At 42.6% G+C, this 20,488-nt stretch overlaps 1 protein-coding gene and 1 pseudogene across 10 annotated transcripts in view; one reads left to right on the top strand and one right to left on the bottom strand.

Annotated features, from left to right (window-relative positions):
* Nucleotides 1-6,816: 6,816 nt before the first annotated feature.
* LOC102503440 lies at nt 6,817-7,317 on the bottom strand (annotated as a pseudogene).
* An 8,994-nt stretch (nt 7,318-16,311) lies between these two features.
* SSX2IP (SSX family member 2 interacting protein) overlaps nt 16,312-20,488 on the top strand; it is a 41,041-nt gene continuing 36,864 nt past the window's right edge. For 7 of the 10 annotated variants that reach the window (XM_032494690.1, XM_032494689.1, XM_032494687.1 and 4 more), the window contains exon 1: nt 16,312-16,444. The gene's annotated coding sequence lies outside the window, so the exon portion shown is untranslated. Of the gene's footprint in view, nt 16,445-16,553; nt 16,688-17,338; nt 17,509-20,488 lie in introns of those variants that run through there. The other 3 variants (XM_032494691.1, XM_032494682.1, XM_032494683.1) reach the window with 2 other exon arrangements.

The raw sequence follows: 20,488 nt of genomic DNA, 5'->3' as shown, positions 1-20,488 counted from the left end.
TAGTTGCCCAAAGACCTGAACTGATCACAGTTAAGAAAGTGGAGAAGCAGAAGCTGAAGTCACTAGAGTGTAAGCTCTATCAAGGAAGTGATTTGGTCCGTTTCTTTACTGATGTGCTCTCAGCATCTGGAATAGCACCTGGCACATTAGTAGGAGCTCAGTAGTATTTGTTGAGTGGATGAAAAATACACTGTCATAGACAGCTGCAGTCCAGGGACCAGGAAACTGGGATCAGGAGTTGCCGTCATTGCTGCACAGCTGGCTGGACAGAGGGGTCTGGATTCTGATCTCTGCAGTCACCATAAGTTCCTCTTGACAACTGGAAACTGGTGCTTAGACATTGGAAAGCTGAATACAGTGAATGCCACCACTGCAGCTACCTTACAATGTCCACAAACCAGAGACTTAACACTGTGACCCTCAATCCATGTTTGCATGTAGGAAACAAAGTAGTAAGAAGAATCACCTGTGCCTCATTTTTCCTTTCAAATTTCACACTAGTGTATCATTAAATGGACCTCAATTTTCATTCAGGATTTACCTGCAGAGAAGTTTGGGTAATGTGCTTCCTTTAGGTCTCTGCAGTCAGGACCCTCACTAGGATGAGGTAGGAACAGAAGATGGGAACTCTTTGTCAATATCAAATTCAAAAGAAGAGTGCTCGTGGACTAAGTCCTGAAACACTCCATTCATTTTATTGCTTCAATAACAAATTGCCTCAAACTTAGAGACTTACAACAACACGTATTTGTTATCTCACACTTCCTGTGGGTCAAGAGTCCAGGCACGGCTAAGTTGGGCCACCAGGCTGCAATCTGGGTGTTAGCTGGGCTGTGTTCTCATCAGAAGCTTACCTGCGGAAAGATCTTTCAAGTTTCCTCATCTTGTCAGCAGAATTTATTTCTGTGAACTTCATGGTGATTTGCTCCTTCAAGGTCATCAGGAAAGAGACTCTCTGACCTTCTAAGGGCTTCCATCTGATTAAGCCAGGCTCTACTCAGGGTAATCTCCCTTTTAGACAACTCAAAATCAACTGATTTGGGAGCCTAATTACATCTACAATGTGCTTTCACTGTTGCACATTGTATTGGCTAAAAATTAGACACAAGTTCCACCCACATTCAAGGAGAGCGTGTCATATAAGGCATGGTTTACCGGGGGGGGGGGGGGTCACCTTAGAGTGTGTCTACTATACACTCCACAATTAAAAGGTTAGAAACAGGAGGATAAGAAAGCAAAACTGAGAAGAATGGCAAATGAGAACAGAAAAGAGGCAGGGAAAGGAGATTGATGGAGTATGGAAATCAAGTGAAGAAACTGTTTCAACTGTGTTACATGCTGTCCAGAGGTTAAGTAAGACGAGAAGATGAGGATGGACAAATGACCATTGGGCTTGGCAATGTGACCTTGACCAAGGTTTCAGTGGTTGAATTTGCCTGATTAGAGGCTGATTCAAAAAGGAATGGGATGTGGAGACAATGAGCATAGCCAATTCTTTTAAGGAATTTTTCTGTAAAGGGGAGAAGTTGGAGGAGACATGGAGTCAACGGGGGAATTTTTTTTTCCAGTGTTGTTTGTTTGCTAATGAGAACAAGTCAATAGAAAGAAAAGAAATCTGAACATACAATATAGGAAAGCAAGGGGATAACCACGGGAGTAGGAGAGGCTGGAATCCAGTGCACAAGTGAAGGGGATGTTTTCAGGCGGGAGGCTGAGGGCTCATCCATTGCAGCAGAAGGGAAAGCAGAGAACATGGGAGCAGATGCAGGAAGGAGGAAGGCGTGATGGTGAGAGTTTCTGCTGCTGCTTGTATTTGCCTGAGAGAGATGGTCGAAATAGCGGGGAGGTGATGGAGTTTTGAGGAATGAAATATCCCTGGAAGAGTCAAATAGCTTGACTAGGAAAATGCAAAAGAATCACCAGTCAGCATTAAGGGTCAACATAAGGTTTGAAGTCAGCATAATCATTTTCTCTTAAGATATACTTAGATTCTCAAGGGCAGGAGCAGGGAAGGTATAGACAGTTGAGATTTTTTTTCCCCAGGATAATGTAACAGAAGCAATAAAGGGCCAAAAGAGGTAAGAGCAGATTTAAAGGAATAATTACAATGCAGGACTGTGGAATCTAAGTTAGGTAAGGAGGGAATGGACGCTTGAAGGATGGAAATAAACGGTGGAAAGGCAGCAGGGGCAGAGGAACAATGTGTCTGGTGGAGCAGAAGAATTTTTTTGATTTGAGGTACGAGATGGCATGAGCTGGATGTAGGAGTAAGATGCCTGGCATTGAGACAACTGAGGAGATGCAGTTGTCATAAATGACAAGGACTGCGGGTAACTCTGGGGGCTGCTGGCTGGAAGTGAAGAGGTTCAGAAACAGAGAGGCCATGGAATTGGATGGACCATCCATGTAGATATTGACATCACCAGGAATAATGCCAGGGGAACGGAGGAGAGAAAGACAGTCACCCTAGTGTTGAAATCTCCACGGAATGTGTGGGAGTGAGCAGGAGGACAGGAGAGGGCCACAGCAAGAGGGTCTGGAAGTACAGTCTGATAGCACGAGCTTCCGTTAGTTGATGGAGGGTGCAGAGGGGCACAGGGAGGCGATGGTTCGGAAGTGGCAGTGAGGAGCGAGAACACCTGTATCGCCTTCTGGCCCAGTGGTGCCTGATCTGTGAGAGGAAACTGGCCACCACCCCTGAGGGCTGCAGGGAATTCAGTGTCCTCAGGGGAAAGCCAGGTTTCCCTCAGAACTAGGAAGTGAAGGGACTGTTCAGAGAAGAGTGTGGATATAGGGGATTTTTCTGATGACGGAGCAGAATGGGGGTAAGGATTTGAGAAATGAAATTTGACCCAGGAAGCTTGGGCATCTTGAGGTCACTGAGATAAACCTCTAAGACAAGACAGTGTACCCTGGTGGCCGCTTAAATGGAGGGGATAATTAATTCTAATGACGCTTGGAGCTTGACTCAGGCAATTCTTGGGTGAGGAGAGAACAGGAATTAAATTCACTGGAATCCAATCAATTCAATCATGCTGTTCATCCTTCTTCCTTAATAGTTCATATTGGCCCCCTTTCCAATCCCTCCTGATTCTGTCCTGCCTTAGTTTCTCATTAGTTCTTCCCCAGATTAGTATGATTGCCTCCTAACTGGGCTCTCTCATCGATCTCACCCCTCACCAATCCATCCTCCACGATTCTGCCAGAGTGCTCTTTCTAAATCATTCATTTAATCAGGCTCCATCTTTGCTCTAAATCCACTAATGGTTGTCCTAATGCTTCAAGATCAAATCCAAACCCCTGAGCATAGGAAGGACCCTCAAGGATCTCCCGCTGTCCTGCCCCGCAGCCTCATGGCCCTGACTCTCCCACAGGCTCAGGCCGCGCCCTTTGCCTACAATGCTTGGTCTCTCTTTTTCCCTTGATTATCTTGCACACATTTTTAAAGTTCTAATTCAAATCTTTGAAAGTTTTGAGGTTTTACATTACCAAATTGTAATGATACAGCAAATGAGGCCGCTGGCATTAATACAGGTAGCAAAGGTCTACATCTGGGTGGTGCTGATATCAGGGAAATTTCCAAAAACCAGCTGCTGCCTAAGAGTGGTTGCCACTGACAAAAGCTTGAAATAACCTGTATTCACAGGTGGATATTGGCATTGCTGCCTGTCATGACTGGGGCCTCTTGCAACAACTCAACAAGGAACAAGGCAGCCTACAAATGCAGAAAACGTGATTCATGAAACAGCTAACAGTCTGCTCTCCATATACAAGAATATACAAGTAATTGGCAGTCCTGGTTGTTCTGAGAAGGGAAACTGGGGCTGGTGCGGGGAGGGCGGCAGGGAAGCTATTCACAGCATTTCCTTTTATACATTTTGAATTTTATATTATACAAATGTATTGCCACATCTTTAAAAGTAATAAAAAATTGTTTTAAAAATGTAAAGCATCAAATGGACAAAAAGATACAATTCAGTGCTTCTTCCTCCATGAAGTCGGCACTAACTTGACACTTCCCTCTGCTGAGCCTTCACTATGCCTTCCACGTTCCTCTGTTACAGCATTTATCACTCTATTGTAATTATCTGTACATAAGTTAACAGACTTAATGTCCTCATAGCCTGGAAGCACCTTAAGGGAAGAGACTTACTTTGTCTCATTCACCTTTGAATCTAGTACATGGCAGGTGCTCAGTAAAGGCTTGTTGAATGAATGAATGAACAGCACTTCTGCACAGAAGGGAAACAAAAGATGGGTAAGCAATCCCGCTTCTTTTACAGATGCAGAAAGTGAAACCCAGGGCAGTTATTTCTTAAGAATTAACAGCAGAATAAGATGAGAATCCAAGCTTTCTAGAGTCTGAGTTTGGCCCTAGAATAAGTTATAAGACTCTCACTCAGAGATAGCAGACATGATGTGGATTATACCTACTTATTTTGACCCGAGTCCCTGGAATTTTCAGGAAATTTCTGATTTCCAGTGAACTGCCAGTTTAACCCCCAAAGGAGACTTTCACATGTCAGATCATGGGTCCTAAATTTGGGTTATATCGACTGAAAAATCACAGGAAAATCTTGTGACACATTTGTTTTTCTTAAAAACTGTTTTTTTTTAAACTGAAGTATAGTCAGTTTACAATGTGTCAGTTTCTGGTGTGCAGCATAATGTTTCAGTCATACACATACATGTGCATATTTGTTTTCATATTCTTTTTGATTATCGGTTACTACAGGATATTGAGTATAGTTCCCTGTGTTATACAGAATAAACTTGTTGTTTATCTGTTTTTTATGTAGTAGTTAGAATCTGCAAATCCTGAACCTCAATTTATCCCTTCCTATCCTTTTCTACCCTGGTAACCATAAGTTTATTTTCTATGTCTGTGGGTCTGCTTCTGTTCTGCAAGTAAGTTCATTTGTGTCTTTTTTTTTTTTTTTTTTTTTTTTTAGATTCCACATAAAAGCGGTATCATATGGTACTTTTCTTTCTCTTTCTGGCTTACTTCAGTTAGAATGACAATCTCTAGGTCCATCCATGTTGCAGCAAATGGCATTATTCTGTTCTTTCTTATGGCTGAGTAGTATTCCATTGTATAAATGTATCACAATTTCTTTATCCAGTCATCTGTCAATGGACATTTAGGTTGTTTCCATGTCTTGGCTATTGTAAATAGTGCTACTATGAACACTGGGGTGTGTGTATCTATTCAAATTAGAATTTTCTCCAGATTTATGCCCAAGAGTGGGATTCCTGGATCATATGGTAAATTTATTTTTAGTTTTTTAAGGAATCTCCAAACTGTTTTCCATAATGGCTGCACCAAACTGCATTCCTACCGATAGTGTAGGAGGGTTCTGATTTCTCCGCACCTTTTCCAGCATTTACCATTTGTGGACTTTTTAATCATGACCATTCTTACTGGTGTGAGGTGGTACCTCATTATAGTTTTGATTTGCATTTCTCTGATAATTACCAATATTGACCATTTTTTCATGTGCCTATTGGCCATTTGTAGGTCTTCATTGGAAAATTGCTTGCTTAGGTCTTCAGCCCATTTTTGGATTGGGTTGTTTGTTTTTTGTTATTAAGCTTGTATGAGCTGTTAAAAACTGCGGTTAGTTTTATCGTCTTCCTGAAACACGCACAGTATGGTGGACACAGCTCCACAGGGGAGCTCTCTGTAGAGATGCCAGGACCGCACAGGGAAAAGTGCCCACGTCAGCTCGAAGTGGTATATTCAGTTCTCATTTATTAGCATTTGCTGAATACCCAGGCTGCACAGCAGTGACCGATGGCATTTTACGTTACACAGCAGCTGTGTTTTTAATGTGTAAAGTGGTAGTGTTAACAATTACCTGGACCGGATTTTAAGTACCTTGGGGAGATCTACTGTGGGCTTCAAGATCAACAGTCTTCAAACTTTTTGCTCACATATCTCCTTGAGAACAATTTTGAAAAACTTGCTTCCTGCCCACATTTTTATGTTGCCACCTGTAATTTTTCATCACAAGGTTGCAAAGAATATAATTTCCAGCACATTGCATGCAATTCATGATATTTTAAAATAAAGCTGTTAGCTCATTCTTTTAAATTTACCGTAAGGAATTTAAATCCCACAGTCCTTGTTTTAATCCAACATTTTTCATTTTAAATATACACGACTTAGCTCTTTTTTTAATAGTCAGAAAAGTTACATTGTTCCTTCTTACTTTTGAACTTATATTTTCCTTTCCATATTTCCATTTCTCTCACAGAATGCTATCTTACTGCATATTTTCGGGCTTAAAAAATTTGTCTTGATCATTACATCATTCTTTACAACAGACTTTATAACTACATATTTACATAATTTTACTTTCCTGTAACTCTAAGTTTCTAAGTGTCATGTGTCTGGATGGAGTTTTCACTAAAGTTATTAGTCGTACACAACTGATCAGACAGTGGCTGTGTTACAAGCTGGTAACTACTTTTAAACATAAAAATAAGATTTTACTGAAAGTGAATCTGTTGATAAAATGGAAGAGGCTTTTTCTTTTTCAGTGGATTTGTGGATGACTATTATTTAGAGCTAGAATGAGACTGAGTTCTGCCCCAATTCTATTCATGCATTTGACACTGTTGTTATAAATGCTGGAGCATTTTGTTCAAAGAAATAAGTAGATGGGAATGGGAGGAATTTGCTGTAGAGTGTTGGTTCCTTGAACTCCTTTCAATTAGATGCCAAAAATCATGTGATGATTTGTCATTTAAACTATTTTTTCTTCCCATTGGTTGTCAAATGACCCTTCATTGAATTATGTTCCTTTGTGGTTATTAACTGGATGGGGATTTCACCATACTGCTGTTATTATTAACTATGATGTCATGGGGGTGGCAGCCATCAACATCACAGCCCACAGACTTGGCAGTCCCCTAGGACCTCTTTAATGGTTCTACAGAGTTCTCTAGCTGGTGTTGCATCTGTTGGGCTATGCTGATGATCTCATCAAAAGTGATGTCTCCACTGTGCTTAATGTTTTTTCTGCCTCCTTCTGATTGTTCCTTGAAGGCTTTGATGATCAGGGCAGAGGCAGATGGTACCACCTCAATCTGGGCGTGTCTGTTCTGAATGGTCAGTTTCCGTGTAATCCTCAGACCCTTCTAATCACCGGTTGCCTTGGTGATGTCATCACCAACCGTTTTTGGAGACAGACCCAGGGGGCCAATCTTGGGGACCAGGGCAGATGTGTCACTGACTTCCACGCTGGTTCACCTCAGGTATACGACTTTGATCTTGTTGGGGTCAAACTTAGGTGACATGGCGAGGCGGCTGGTGTTAGGTAAACCCGGATTTCAGAGGACTGAAGAAAATTGCACCTTAATCTTCCAGCTGAAATCTCAATGAAAGCCATTTACACTATTTTTAAAGCTTTACCAGGTGCCACTTTTGTTCCCCAGTCATCATAGTCAGTCCCTTTCTCAACACTAGCACAGGCTTCTAATTTTCCATGTTTTGTGCACCTGGGGTCAACGTGGAATCTGGAAAGAATGGCTTTCTTTTGTTAAGTGGAAAAATGCCAATTGTGAAAAAGAGATGGAAAAGAGACCACGAGCATGTTCTCAGGCAGATAAGTTTTAGGAAAGTGTAGAAATGAAAGCTGAGAATGTGGAATCAATTCCCTTAAAACTATCCATGCTCTGTACCACTGGGGGAGCCTTCGTGTAGGTGGGCAGAACATGGTTATCCGGGCTTGAAGATTTCCACTCACTAATTGGCAGGCATTTGAACAAAAATTATTGGAGAGTCACAGAGATTAGGGCAGTCCTAAACAGATTGTTAATGACTGGTGGTTAAGAGAAGAGCTCTGCGACCCTAACTCTGAAATTTCCTAGCTGGGTAATTTTGGGCAAATTAACCTCTGTCTTCTTAATTTCTAATCTAGAAATAAAGGCAATAATGATATCTACATCATAGGGTTGTTGTGAGGATTAAGGGAATTAAAATGTAAAGAACTTAGAACACTGCTTGACGAGTAGCAATCACTCGATTAATCTTTAACAGTACTATTAGGAAATGATTATTTATAATTAAAAACGAGACCAACTCCTCAAAAGTTAAAATCCACATACACTTGGCTATTAGTGAAGCTAACTCATTTAGTTTGTAAATTAAATGAAAAGTACAAGTACCCACAGCAAGCACGGGGCAGAGTCAAGGTTCTTGTCCAGAGTTTACATGTAATATGCCAGTGGGAAAAAAAATGCAACAAAAATAAATAAAATAGAAGGTGTGTGTTGTAAAATTATTCTTCAGTTATTCTTTCTAGATCAAAGAGTAGCCTATGTTAGGCACGATTTATAATATGCTTATTTTGAAGTGGCAAGAAAAGTGTTTGATGTGTTGATTCCTTACCGTCTATAACCACAGAAAGTTCCATTATTTCCATTTAGGACACACCCCTCCCCCTCCCCCTCCACTTATTACTAAATATATCATCCGACTTTTGGTGCTTGGAGGTTCGTGGGCTTTGTCTTGCTACTGTTACTAGGACTTCAGGCAGATCGTGTTCAATAGTCTTATCTTTGCTAAATGAAAATTACAGGGTTTTTTCAATATTATTTTATTTCTCTGGTATTTCTAGTTGTCCCCACCCCTACCCCATCCTAAATTTGAGTTTTATGTTTGATAGCACATACCATAAGTTAAAAACACAACAAAGAGCTTGCAAACCCTCATTTGAATAACATCAGCTTCAGGAACAGCTGCTAAGATAAAATAAATCCAAGAGAGCTCAGCAACCAGAATGCAGTGGCTTCTCTTTTTAAAGGGACAGACAGATTCACACATGATTGTTTGTCTTGAGCAGTTACCTCCAATCAATACCACATTTTAACTTGATACCTAAGTTTCCCAACTCTGGATTTTCGTGTGGGTGTTTCAGGCAGTATGTAGAGTATATTTCAATTTGAACAGTCATTTGATGACATCATTGACAGAGGTTTACAAAAGCAGGAAATAAAATCCACCAGGAATCAAGCCTCCAGATTTCTTCTTCACTGAGAATGCAGAAAAAGAAACTTTGCCTAGTGAAATATAAATAATGAAATCAAACGGAAATGTATAACGAAGATAAAATTGAGTTGCCAGTTGCAGAATAAAAAGATAAGGACTGTTCTGTTGATTGCAGCACTTCAGCCTTCTGTAGTGAGATTCATGCTCTTCATTAAAATAGTTACACAAAAGTCTGGATTTTAAATATTAGAGAGGTAAAACTCTTAAGAAAATCCAACATATGAAAAAATAATCGTGTAGAATGGGTGAATGATAAGGAGATTATTCTACAAAGGCGTCAGTCATGTGCCAATGGATTTATTGTAATTTTAAGCATCTAGCTTCACTTGTACATTTAGATTATGACTTGGTTTCTAAATACATTATTTACATGTGACTTTTTCTGGAATGTATCTATAACATAAAGCAAGTCCTAGCAAGAAAACAGAGCTGTGGCCTGAAAATTTCAAAATAGCCAATTATTTTGTGCAAAGTTATATTTATCAGTATGTCTTAATTTTTCTGGCCTAGTTAAATTAGTAAAGAAAGAAAATATAACTTAGAATAATGTTACTGTCCAAGACGCATATTTATAATTCAAAGCAGAGACATGGTCCCACATTTTCCCTGCTTCTCATTTAATTATTTCATTCAATAATTCAGTCCTTTGTGAATAACTCCCAACTTCATTTTTCACTGACTTTTCTGATAATTTGCTGCTAACTTGACTGTTTCCACATGTGACACTTCAGTATATCTGTACCAATAAAATGAAATAGTACACTCTTGGGTCACTTCATGAGAGTTCTTTTGTCAATGTACTATCAGGATGCAATTATCAAACAACCTAGCCAGAAGTGACTCAGACCATGAAGCATCTATTGTTTACTGGACAGAATGCCCAGAGGAAGAAAGCCCCAGGTGGGTTTAGGAGCTCAGTGATGTCGCGACGTGGACCCAGGTGGCCGAGCCAGCATTTCAGCCCAGGCAGTTGGACTCAAGTGCTTAGGGTGTCCGCCACTTCTCAGCAACACTTAGACTGTCATTATTCTGTCTTCCTGGGAAACTCAGAGTTCCTGTCGTGAGAGGGGACCTAAAATCTCTTCATCTCTCACCTGTAATCATTCAATAAATATTCATTAAACTGTTGAAGAAATGTTCAAATAAGACCAGGGAGACTATGTGAAATAAAAGGGTGCTTTGGTGCAGAATTATATCAGCTAGAACTAGTCAAGTTAATGCAGGATCTTTGTTCTCTGTGGTTTTCAAATAGATTTCAGTATAACTGAAAAACATTTGGGGGTCATTTATAGTCCTCCGACTTCCTTGGAGGGTCTTTTGTTGTCTGCTGAATACTCGAGCTTTAAATTTGCAAGTTTAGAAGAGTAGAATGAGCCAAATTGCTCAGTATGAGAAAGGTTTTAGAGGCCAAAGTAGTCAGAAAGGTAAGCTTTGTGCAGTTTCTGTGTGTGTGTGTGTGTGTGTGTGTGTGTGTGTGTGCGTGCTGTGTGTGTGTGTGGTGTGTGCGTGTTTTGCATGTGTCTTTGTTGGATTTCCTAAAGGAGGTATGCTTCTGTCTTGGAAATATAGGGTTTGAGGACTGCTCTGGTTGGTACCTGATCACTTTTCTATGATAGCACCTTATCGACTATTGGCATGATTTATGTATACTCAATGACATATTTTTTAATTAATAAATCAATTTGGGGGACAAATGGAGAGTTTGAAATCTGTGTTAGAGCTTGGTAAAAGTCTTAAGGCTTAAAAAAAAAAAAAACCTTTCAAAAGAAATGGTAGGACAAAACACTCAGCAGACCAGACAAAAATCTAAAGCACTGCATGTGGAACAGCTAGAAGATAAGCAAGCATTTTGTCTGCTGTTCTGTGTGTTTGCGTTGGGGGTGGGGGCGGGGGGCAGGGTAGGGCAGTGGGGCAGGGCTGGTAATGAGGAGGGATAGTTTCCCTTTCTGGGAATCTTCACCTGGGTGGAGGTGAGAGGAAGAGGGAACCGCAGTGGTCTGCTTTTTCTGCAAACTCAGCTAGTGCTTTATAAACGGCACCGGACTGTCATTTCAAGCTGAACTTCTCCTGGACCAAATCCAAAGGGATCGGCCAGAAGTGAATCATCTTTGGAAATGCAGCATGATGCAGGGACTCACTCAGACAGCTAGAGGCGCGGAGCCCAGCTGAGTGTAAGGCCACCTTTTAGATCAGGAAGCAGAGCTAGTGGGCTGGTCTCTGCTGATGGCCAGGCTTGTAATGTGAAGATGGCCCCAAGGCCCTGCTTCAGTTTCCTCTCCTCCGCAGGGGACCCCCTGACCATTCCAGCCCACAGCCAGGACCCTGAAGTCTCGCGGCCCTTGGAATCTGTCTTACACTATTTTGAGGTTAATTACAAATAGGCTTAAATTGATCTTGTGAATAAAATGAGGCCATGGATATGAAAGTTTCTAGAACAGAATCCAGCGAGACTACACTTCTAACTACCCTTGGAAAGTACTCCTGCCACCCCTGGAAAGATAGCCCTGGCCAGAACACAGAATTAATGAAAGCGGGGCCATTAAGGAGAGGTGACTCAGTCCATCTTCATAGCATACAGGCCCTAACAAGGAATGTTCTTTATAGATCCAGAAAATCGTTGCTGCTATTGAAGTAATCCAGATGGTATGAATTATGCCAGAAATCCTTTATGAGTTGGCCCATTATTATTCAGATTTGGATACACAAGTTATTAGAAGCAATGTGAATATTTGCTGGGGTATTTGAAACACTGGTTTCTGAGGAACACATATGAGTAAATAGGGGATGGATTATTAACTCCATACACATAGTAAAGTCAGAGCCTATTTATTTCAGCAAAACTAAAATATTTTAAAATTATAATAATACATACTTAGAAAAATTCATATATTACAGAGGTTAATAAAAGGGAAAGCAATCTCACTGTTAACAGTGTGGTCAGCAACCGTCTGGGGCAGGCAAGGAGAGTACAGAGCAAACATGACCAACAAGGTCCCTGCCCTCATGGGGCTTACATTCTAGTGGGAGAAGACAGACCATAAGCAAGCAAACAAGTAAACAAAGCCAAGCTCAGGAATGTTGCTTTACTTATCGAAGTGGGATCCGAATGATGAAAAAGAATTGGAGTCTTGAACTTTTGTGGGAAGAGCCTTCTGGCAGACTGATTGGCAGGTTCAAAGGACCAGGGCAGAAAAAAGGGGGCCGAGATGGCTGGTACTTTGTGTACAAAAGTGAGAGTTTCAAGAGGGGGACAGGGGCCAGATCATGCATGCACGACTGGGTAGGAAGTTCAACTTCATGCTAAATACAGTGAGAGCTCAGGAAAGACTCTTAATTGGTGGTGGTGGGGGCAGCAGAAAGGATCTGATTTTAATTTTTGAAAGACTTATGTAGCAGGGGCAAGAATGGAAATCTGTAGACAGGATGGACGAGATTAATCTACACATATAGACAAACATATAGAGTTTTAAATACATGTATATTTTCCCTGCAACTTGCTACTGGTGTGTATTTTTAGAACTCCTCTTTGAAATTTTGTTCACAGTTAATGTCTGTCTTAGAAAATCAAACACATCTTGTTTTTTGACCTTTCCTTATCCACCCAAATGCAGTGACTTAGTTAGAAAACACAGGTTTGGCATTTTAACATGACTCCAGAATGTATTCATGAGATTTGGCTCTGAATAACTTTTGGATCATTCCAAAAATCAGATTTATTCTCAAAGAGAGTTCTTTTCAAAAATTCAGTGACTACTGACATGATGCTTTGAGCAGCATCACTGGAACACGTATATAGCCCGCCAAGGCGATTTATTTGAAATGAAAAACATCCATTTGAAGTCATATTTATTTACTCACTAATAATTACTGACCATCATTCACTAAGAACCAGGCACTGTCTTAGGCATTGGGCATGTATCAGTGAACAATCAGACAAAATCTCCATCCCTGCTGGCCTTACATTCTAAAAAGGAAATGGACCAAACAAACAAAAACAAGTAAACTGTGTGTTATGGTTGAATATTATATTAGAACAAGGTAAGAGATATTTAAAAAGCTGGAAGGGGGTTCCAATTTTAAATAATGTTGTCAGATAGGGCCTCACAAAGGAGGTGACTCTGGTTGCCTTGAAAGGGGAGAGATGGGTAATACAGATGTTAAGGGGAAAAACATTCAAACAGAGGGAACAGTGCAAAGGTCCTGAGGCAGGAACATCCCTGGCAAGGTTGAGAAACAGTGAGGTGGCTAATGGTTGAGTAAGGGAGAGAGTTGTAGGATATAAGGTGGTCAGAGAGGTAAGGAGATGGAGGGCAGGTCATAAGAACCCTGTAGCCATGAAAGAATTTTGGCTTTACCACTGAGTGAGAGGAGCCAAAGCAGAAAAGTGACATGATGTAAATAATATTTTTAAGGCATTGCTCTGACCACTGTGATATAGACTGTAGAGGAGTAACGGTGGGAATTTTGATGTGTTTTGGAAAACAACACTAATAGCCACATCTCCTTAATTTTGCTAGAAGAGGGGAAAGTAGCCACGGTAAAGCATTAAAAAAAAATTCCAGATCATATCTTCCCCCTTTATATCCTTTGCCATCACGAAGTTCTGTCGAGCCCAATTCCTTCATCCCTGTGCCAAAAGTGAGCTTAGACTATTTTCAGGCTGTAGCCAAATTCTTCATCTTGTCCTGTACATTAGTCAGGATCTTCTTGGCTGCAAGTAACTGAATACCCGACCCAAACGGTTTAAGCGACAGGCCACTTGCTATCCCGCATGTGAGCAGCCTGGAGGTATGCAGAGCCAGGGGAGGTTGACTTAGGCACTTACTGACCTCTAGGTGCTGGTTGCCTTTCCTGTGTTTTCTTTGCTTTTCTCTCATTGTTGTGAGATGTGTCACGGCAGCTCCAAACATGTGTTGCTCCCTGGAGGATGGCCAAGGCGAGCAGCAAGGAGAAGACTTCTGATGGGCGCTCAGGGATAAAACCCTGTCCCTGAAGTCCCCTTCCACCCACTTCCCATTAGGTCCGCACCAGAATTAGGTCACATGCTTAGCTCCTAAACCAGTCATTGACAAAGGGGGACGGAGTACCAAGAGAGGTTTAGACCAGTGGCTCTCAAAGTATAATCTGAGGAAGGGGGGATTTGGGGGGATTATCTTCAAGATCTTTTTCGGGAATCTGCAAGGTCAAAACTATTTTTGTTGTAATACTAAAATGTTATTTGCCTTTGTTACTCCCATTCTGAGTGCACAGTGGAGTTTTCCAAAGGCTACCTGAAATAGTGCAAGAGATTGAATGCAGCAGATTTGACAATCCAATCGCCTTCCATTAAGCCAGACTTTGAAGATATTTGCAAATTTTTAAAGTAATACCACTCTTTTTATTATTTGGGGGAAATAGTTATTTTCTATAAAAATGTGCTATTTATGTTTAGATGTAATTATTATTTAAAAAAATAAATATTTGTAAACTTCTCAGTTTTAATTTCCAGGGTAGTAAATATCAATAGTTACAACCGACATAAACAAAAGCTCTCTGGGGCCCTCAATAATTTTCAGGAGTGGAAAGTGGGTCTGGCTAGCAAAGGATTGAAAACCACTGGTTTAACCTGAGACCTCTGATTCATCCTTGAGGCTGGGGGCGGAGCCGAACTTCCCGGAGTTTGCCTCAGCCTGACCCAGGCTTTCTAAAAATCCTGCTCTGTAAGTGGCGAGGTCACAACAGGGGGTGCCAGACGCTGCTTATTTTATTAATTAATCTCAATTGATTAATTGGAGAGACCTCTTTTAGACTGCGAGGAGGTTAAATGGTCAAAATGAAGCTGTGTTACTTCAAAGAAAAACTCTAACGCAGAGTTGCTTCATTTGATGGGAAGGGGTGTGGGGTTTGGTGGGGTGGACAGTTTAAATTACAAAACTCCTCTTAGGAGCATGAGGGTAACCCCTTCTACGCTCTTCAGTGCCCTGGATTAGGGATTAAGGTAATTATTGGTAATAACGGGTTTTCCTCCCCACCAGCCCGAGCTAATAGCGTCCTTACAATGATGGGCCCTAACTGGCTATTCGGCTGTCATTTACCTGTGATTAACAGCATCAATCCGGCCTTCCTGATCGCTTAGGCCAAAGGCAAACAGGAGCATTACGCTGGATTCTGAAGCTGTCACCATGGCGTGCTCACTTTCTCGCCTTGATCTTACATCCAGGATTGGGAATACGTGTGTGTAAATTGGGAGGGGACACTTCTCCCTCCCTGTTCTTCAGTGTTATTATTTCTTGTTCTTGTCTCACAGTACTTTGGATTCAAAGTGCTCCCAGGGGCCTCTTTAAAATACCAAACCTGTTTTTACCCTCGAGTAAATTTCTTGGCTTCACTTAAAAAAAAAAATCTATCCAAGTACATTTTTGTGTTTATAACTCAACTCATATGCCTGCGATTTCTCCATCTCATCTCTTTCCTCTTTCTGGCTTCTCATCTTCCCTGGAGAATTTCAGGCTGACATGGAACAGGAGAGGAGCCGGCATGACCCCAGCTACGGGTGTAGCAGGCATACATTTCCTCTGCGCATATTTTGCTCAGTGGGTGTGGGACATATTTGCATAAACTTCTAGTTGACGAGTGCCTCTTCTTAGTCTTCCCGCTGTCTTCCGCCTAGGTCCATTTCTTGGCCCTAATTTTACATGAACTTTCTCCTTTGCATCCACGACTCTCGGCGCTTGAACCACCCTTCCCCTGGGCCTGACCTAATTCTGGGTGCCGGCTGTTGTTTGGTTTACTTCCCCACTTTTGCAAGGGCACGTGGCTCTTCTGAGAGCTTCACTTTTGCTCCTAGGGTGTGTGTTGGGGTTCGCCGGGGCTCGGAACACGTGCCTTAAAGCAACCATGACCCCCTTCCCCCACGGAGCCCGGGGCCCCCGGCTCCGCGGGCGTGAGGAGGGGGTGGGGAGCAGGGCCCGGCCGGGTGAATCACAGGGCGTAACAGGTGCCGCAGCCGCAGCTGCGCCCGCATCCCGCTCGGGCTCTAGGGATAAGGTTTTCTTTTTCTCCGGGTTTTTTTGGATGTGGGGAGGAGACTCCGGAGGCCCCCACCGGACCAATGCAGGCCGCGGTTGTTCATCGCCTAGCAACTGGCGGAGCCAATGGGAGGCGGTTGGGCCTGCGGCGCCGGCGGCGCGGGGGCGGGGTGGGAACCTTGCGAACCTGCCGAGCCTGGGAGGCGGCCGCGAGGGGCGGAGCGGAGCCCGGCCGGAGGCGGGGAGGGCGGGAGCCCGAGGTGGAGGCGGGGCCGCCGGCCCGGGCGCTGAGTGTCGCCGCGCCTGTGCGGGCCCTCGGGGCTGCGCGAGCCGGTCTAGGGCGCCGAGCCGTGCCTCCCCGCAGCACCCGGGGGCCGTGACGGTGAGAGCCGCGCCCCGCGCTGGGGATTGTGACGCGCCCGCTCGGGGAGGGGCACCGGTGCCGGCGGGGCCTGTGGCGGGCAGGCGGGTGGGGGGCAGGGGACAGGGGGCGGGCGCGGAGGTGAGCGCCGGCACCTGGCTCGGCGCCCCGCTTCTCTGCCGTGGGCTCGGCGCGGCCGTTGGGGCCGTTGGAGGAGGCGGGCGAGCGTTGACCGCCGGCCGAGCCTGGATGAGGAGGTGGGAGGTAGGTGCCAGCTCGGGGACCGCTCCTGCGGGCGGTCGCAGCACTGAGCCCCAAACCCTCTCCAGGATGGAGAGAGGGTGGCGCCTGGAGCGGGATGACGAGCTACGTGGGGACGGGGGGCGGGGTGGCCAGTTTGGGGCTGCGGTATCTGCTTAGCAGAGGCTGCGGGGCTCGCGGGCTTAGGGAATTTGTTAGCTCGAGCTGCAAGAGACAGTCGTTAGAATGAGTTACTGGTGGCCCGTGGCCACTGCAGGGGAAGAGAACCCGATAGAGGTCTAGTTAAAAGTCCAGGCGAACAACTTACATCATCTAAAGGCAGGCGTGTGTGAGAATATTTTCGTGTAGAGTTTTGTCGTAAAGTACAGGAAACTGAATTATGAGCTCCCTGCCCTCTTTTGAGCCTATGCTGATCACCCAGTTATGCAAGTCACTTGGGCCCAGGAAATGGAATCTGCTAAATAATTTGTTCTCAGCACGTGTAATGTGGAAACCTTTAGATTGTTACCCCATTTCAAGGTCCATGGTTGTGATTACCTAATTGTCATTCCTTGCAGCCCTCATATAGTTCTTGTTGAATCTGAGAATTGTGATTTCCTTCTGGACCCCATAATAGGGTGAGAATTAGAAGAGGCACTTCTCCCAAGGTGGTTCGGAGGTGTAAGAGGGGGCTGCCTGGAATTTGGAAATTGCTGGACTCCCCTAACAGTTCAGATTCGAGTCTGGAGTTGGCTGTGAATGTTGGGTGTCCCGGAACCCTTCATGGTTCAGGTTTACTGTTTAAGGAGGAGAAAATTCTGGCAGCCTTGATCCCGAATTAAAAGGTAGGTATGACTTGACACATTTAGGAGTATGAGTAAAATTCGAAAGAATTAGAGACCTGGAGAGAGAAAAAAGAGGCCTTTGAAGTTGAGACCAAGCTGTCTGGAAATTTAGCAGTTAGAGGTAGATTTATGAATTTGGATTCAGTCATCAGAACGTAATCCGTCAAATCTCCTGTCCTAGGGCAGTCATAACCTGCAGACCTCAAACTAAACAAGTGAAAGCTAACAACTAATTTGGTGCTGTGTTCTGCCAGCTGTCAGTGAAAGTTTCTCAAAAGAAATGGTTCTTTGAAGAGAGGATAAGGAACTGATAAAGTGAAGGCACTTTTAGTGACTTGCTGGGCCTCTTCAGCCAAGTCATTTTATAGCCTTCCTTCCTGTCCCTTTTCCCCATCTGTACAGTGAAGATAATAAAGCCCCAGAATTAGGTAACGTGGGTGAAGCAGCTTGAAGATAACTGCGGGGACTAGTTATTCTAGGATGAAATGTGAAGATCTCCTAACACATTGTGCCTTGTGACAGGACTTGTTAAAGCACGTTATGTTCCAAACATGCTGAGGCAGTGTATGAGAAAAAGGAAATGTTAATTAACTGTTTCGGTGATTTGCCTAAGGCCTTAAGGCCAGCGCAATGTCAGGTTATGTCCTTGGGCTGTCTGAACACCTGACAGAGCTTCTTTGACAAAGCTGGCTGTGATACGGGTTTTACAAATGTAGACATTTGAGTGCCTTCCGTGTGGTGTGAACCTGGAGGTAAAAAGATGAAAAAGACACTGCCCCAGAATTGTGTCATTTTAATTCATTTCACGTGCTTAAATTGGAGCGGTTCCAAAGCTTTTAAAGTGATTTTTAAAAATCTCTTTTACCAATAGTTGTGACTATGCCTTATTGGTTTGACTGGGTCACAAAGAGGTTTGGATACTATGTGGGTAGGTCTGTTTGGTGTCTTTGGTGATGGTGATCACGAGTAGCTGGTATTGACGGTACAAGTTATCTTGAATTCATGAGTTTATGGGATGAGATAGAATAGAAAAGTGCACTATTCATTACCATTCTGTAATGGAAAACTACCTAAAATCTTTACTTTTGATAGTGGGTCAATATTATATGGTACCTGCAGATTTAGTGAATTATGCATTAATAATTTATCCTTTTAATAAACATTTATTAAACATTTACTAAGTTTCTACTTGCCAGGCCTGAGGATAAAAATATGAGTGATGTCTTGTGGAGTTTTCAGGAAATTCACAGTATAGTAGGGGAGAGGGCAAAAACAGAAAATAAAAATTGCAGATATGAGAAGGCTTTAGAAGAGAGAATTTCAGCTATGTCTTGATGGAGGATGAGGTGTTCAGCTGGTAAACATGTATTGGCATGTTCCGTGCAGTGTACTGTTGAGGACGTACAGGTGGTTTGGTAGTGGAACCGGGGGTAGGGGTGGGGTGGGGAAGGGTTAGTGATAAGGTTGGACAACAGCCATGACCTTTGACTAGTAGGTGATAGAGAATCTTTACAGGGTTTTATCCAGGGGAATTATATTGATTTTTACTTTAAAAGGCTATTTCCACCAGAAATCAGTAATTTGAGAGATCCAAAAATGTTCTGAACATAGACACTCCAAGTAATATCCGAAACTCAGCAGCCCTACATAGCAATTCAAGACTTTAAAAATGTTATTGAAGCCCTCAGAAACTTCAGAAAAGTAAAAATGATGTTCATACAATCAACCTTTATTGAGCATCTTTCTTCTTTTTTTAATTGTGGTGTATTTGACATATAACATTATTATTAGTTTTAGGTATACAGCATAATGATTCAATATTTGTGTATACGGCAAAATGATTACAACAGTAAATCTAGTATCTTTTACTTTAAAGATTGGGGAATAGAGACACAAAGATAAATAAGATGCACTCCTATTTTCAAGCAGCTTGCAATTCAGTAGCAGAAATGACAATTTTAATGCAGTTCAGAAACTGAGTGTCATGAGAGGCATAAAAACGTCAGGTCCTAGCAATGTAGGATTCTGAGATAAGAGAAAGCATAAATTCTTTCAAATTAAAAGTAAGTTTTCGAATAGATACTAAACTGCAGCTGTGGCCAGTGAAATAACTGTAACATTTACAGTTCTCATCTATTAACCCTCGCTTCACGCATTGCCCTCCTGCCTGCCCGCCCTCCCTCCTAGTCCTTGGGGTGAAATTTGGGATTTGACTGCCATAGTGCCACTAGCTGTGGGACCTTGGGCAAGTAGTAACTGTGCCTCTTCTCTGTGCCTTAGTTGTCTCATTTGTAAATTAGGGATAATACCTGCTTCATAGATTTGTGATGATTAAATAAGATATGTTAATATCCAGAACAGTCCTGGAAAAACACCTTACATCAATTAAGCACTTAATATTTCTGTTTGATATAAAAATACTGTAATTGAGTAAGAACTAACTGAAGGACAGGATTTTGGTGTTTTTTTTTTTTTTTTTTTTAAATCACTAGTGGATCTATCCCTGAGCATCAGGTAAAGCCTCTATGTTCAGGGAAGCTAAATATATTTTGTTAAACTAAGCTTCTTGAACAAGTGACCTTTATTATCTCCTTTTCTTATTTACCGATCACTTTCCTGAAATCCGATTTCCGTTTTTACCCCTCAGCCTTGTCATAAATCACTAGTCATCAAATCCAGTATAATATTCTTTTTAACTCTTGTTCTTTCTATGGCATTTGCTGCCCTTCATCACTCCCTCTTTAAAACTTTTTCTTTGGCTTTCCTAAATCTTCCCCTACACCATCCCCGGATTTTTGTCTCCTACATCTAGGTCACCTTCACTCACCTGTTACATGTTGATATTCTTCCGGGTTCTTTCTGCTGCCCCTTTTTTCCTGTGTAGATTCAGCTGCCACATGCATGCTGATGACTCCTAAGTTTGCCCTGATGCCTTTTGCTCTCCAGTCCCTAGAGTTTACCCCCATGTGAATGTCTCATG

The sequence above is a fragment of the Camelus ferus genome, chromosome 13 (genome assembly GCF_009834535.1).
Source record: "Camelus ferus isolate YT-003-E chromosome 13, BCGSAC_Cfer_1.0, whole genome shotgun sequence".
Taxonomy (NCBI): domain Eukaryota; kingdom Metazoa; phylum Chordata; class Mammalia; order Artiodactyla; family Camelidae; genus Camelus; species Camelus ferus.
This window is presented reverse-complemented; position numbering and strand designations above follow the sequence as displayed.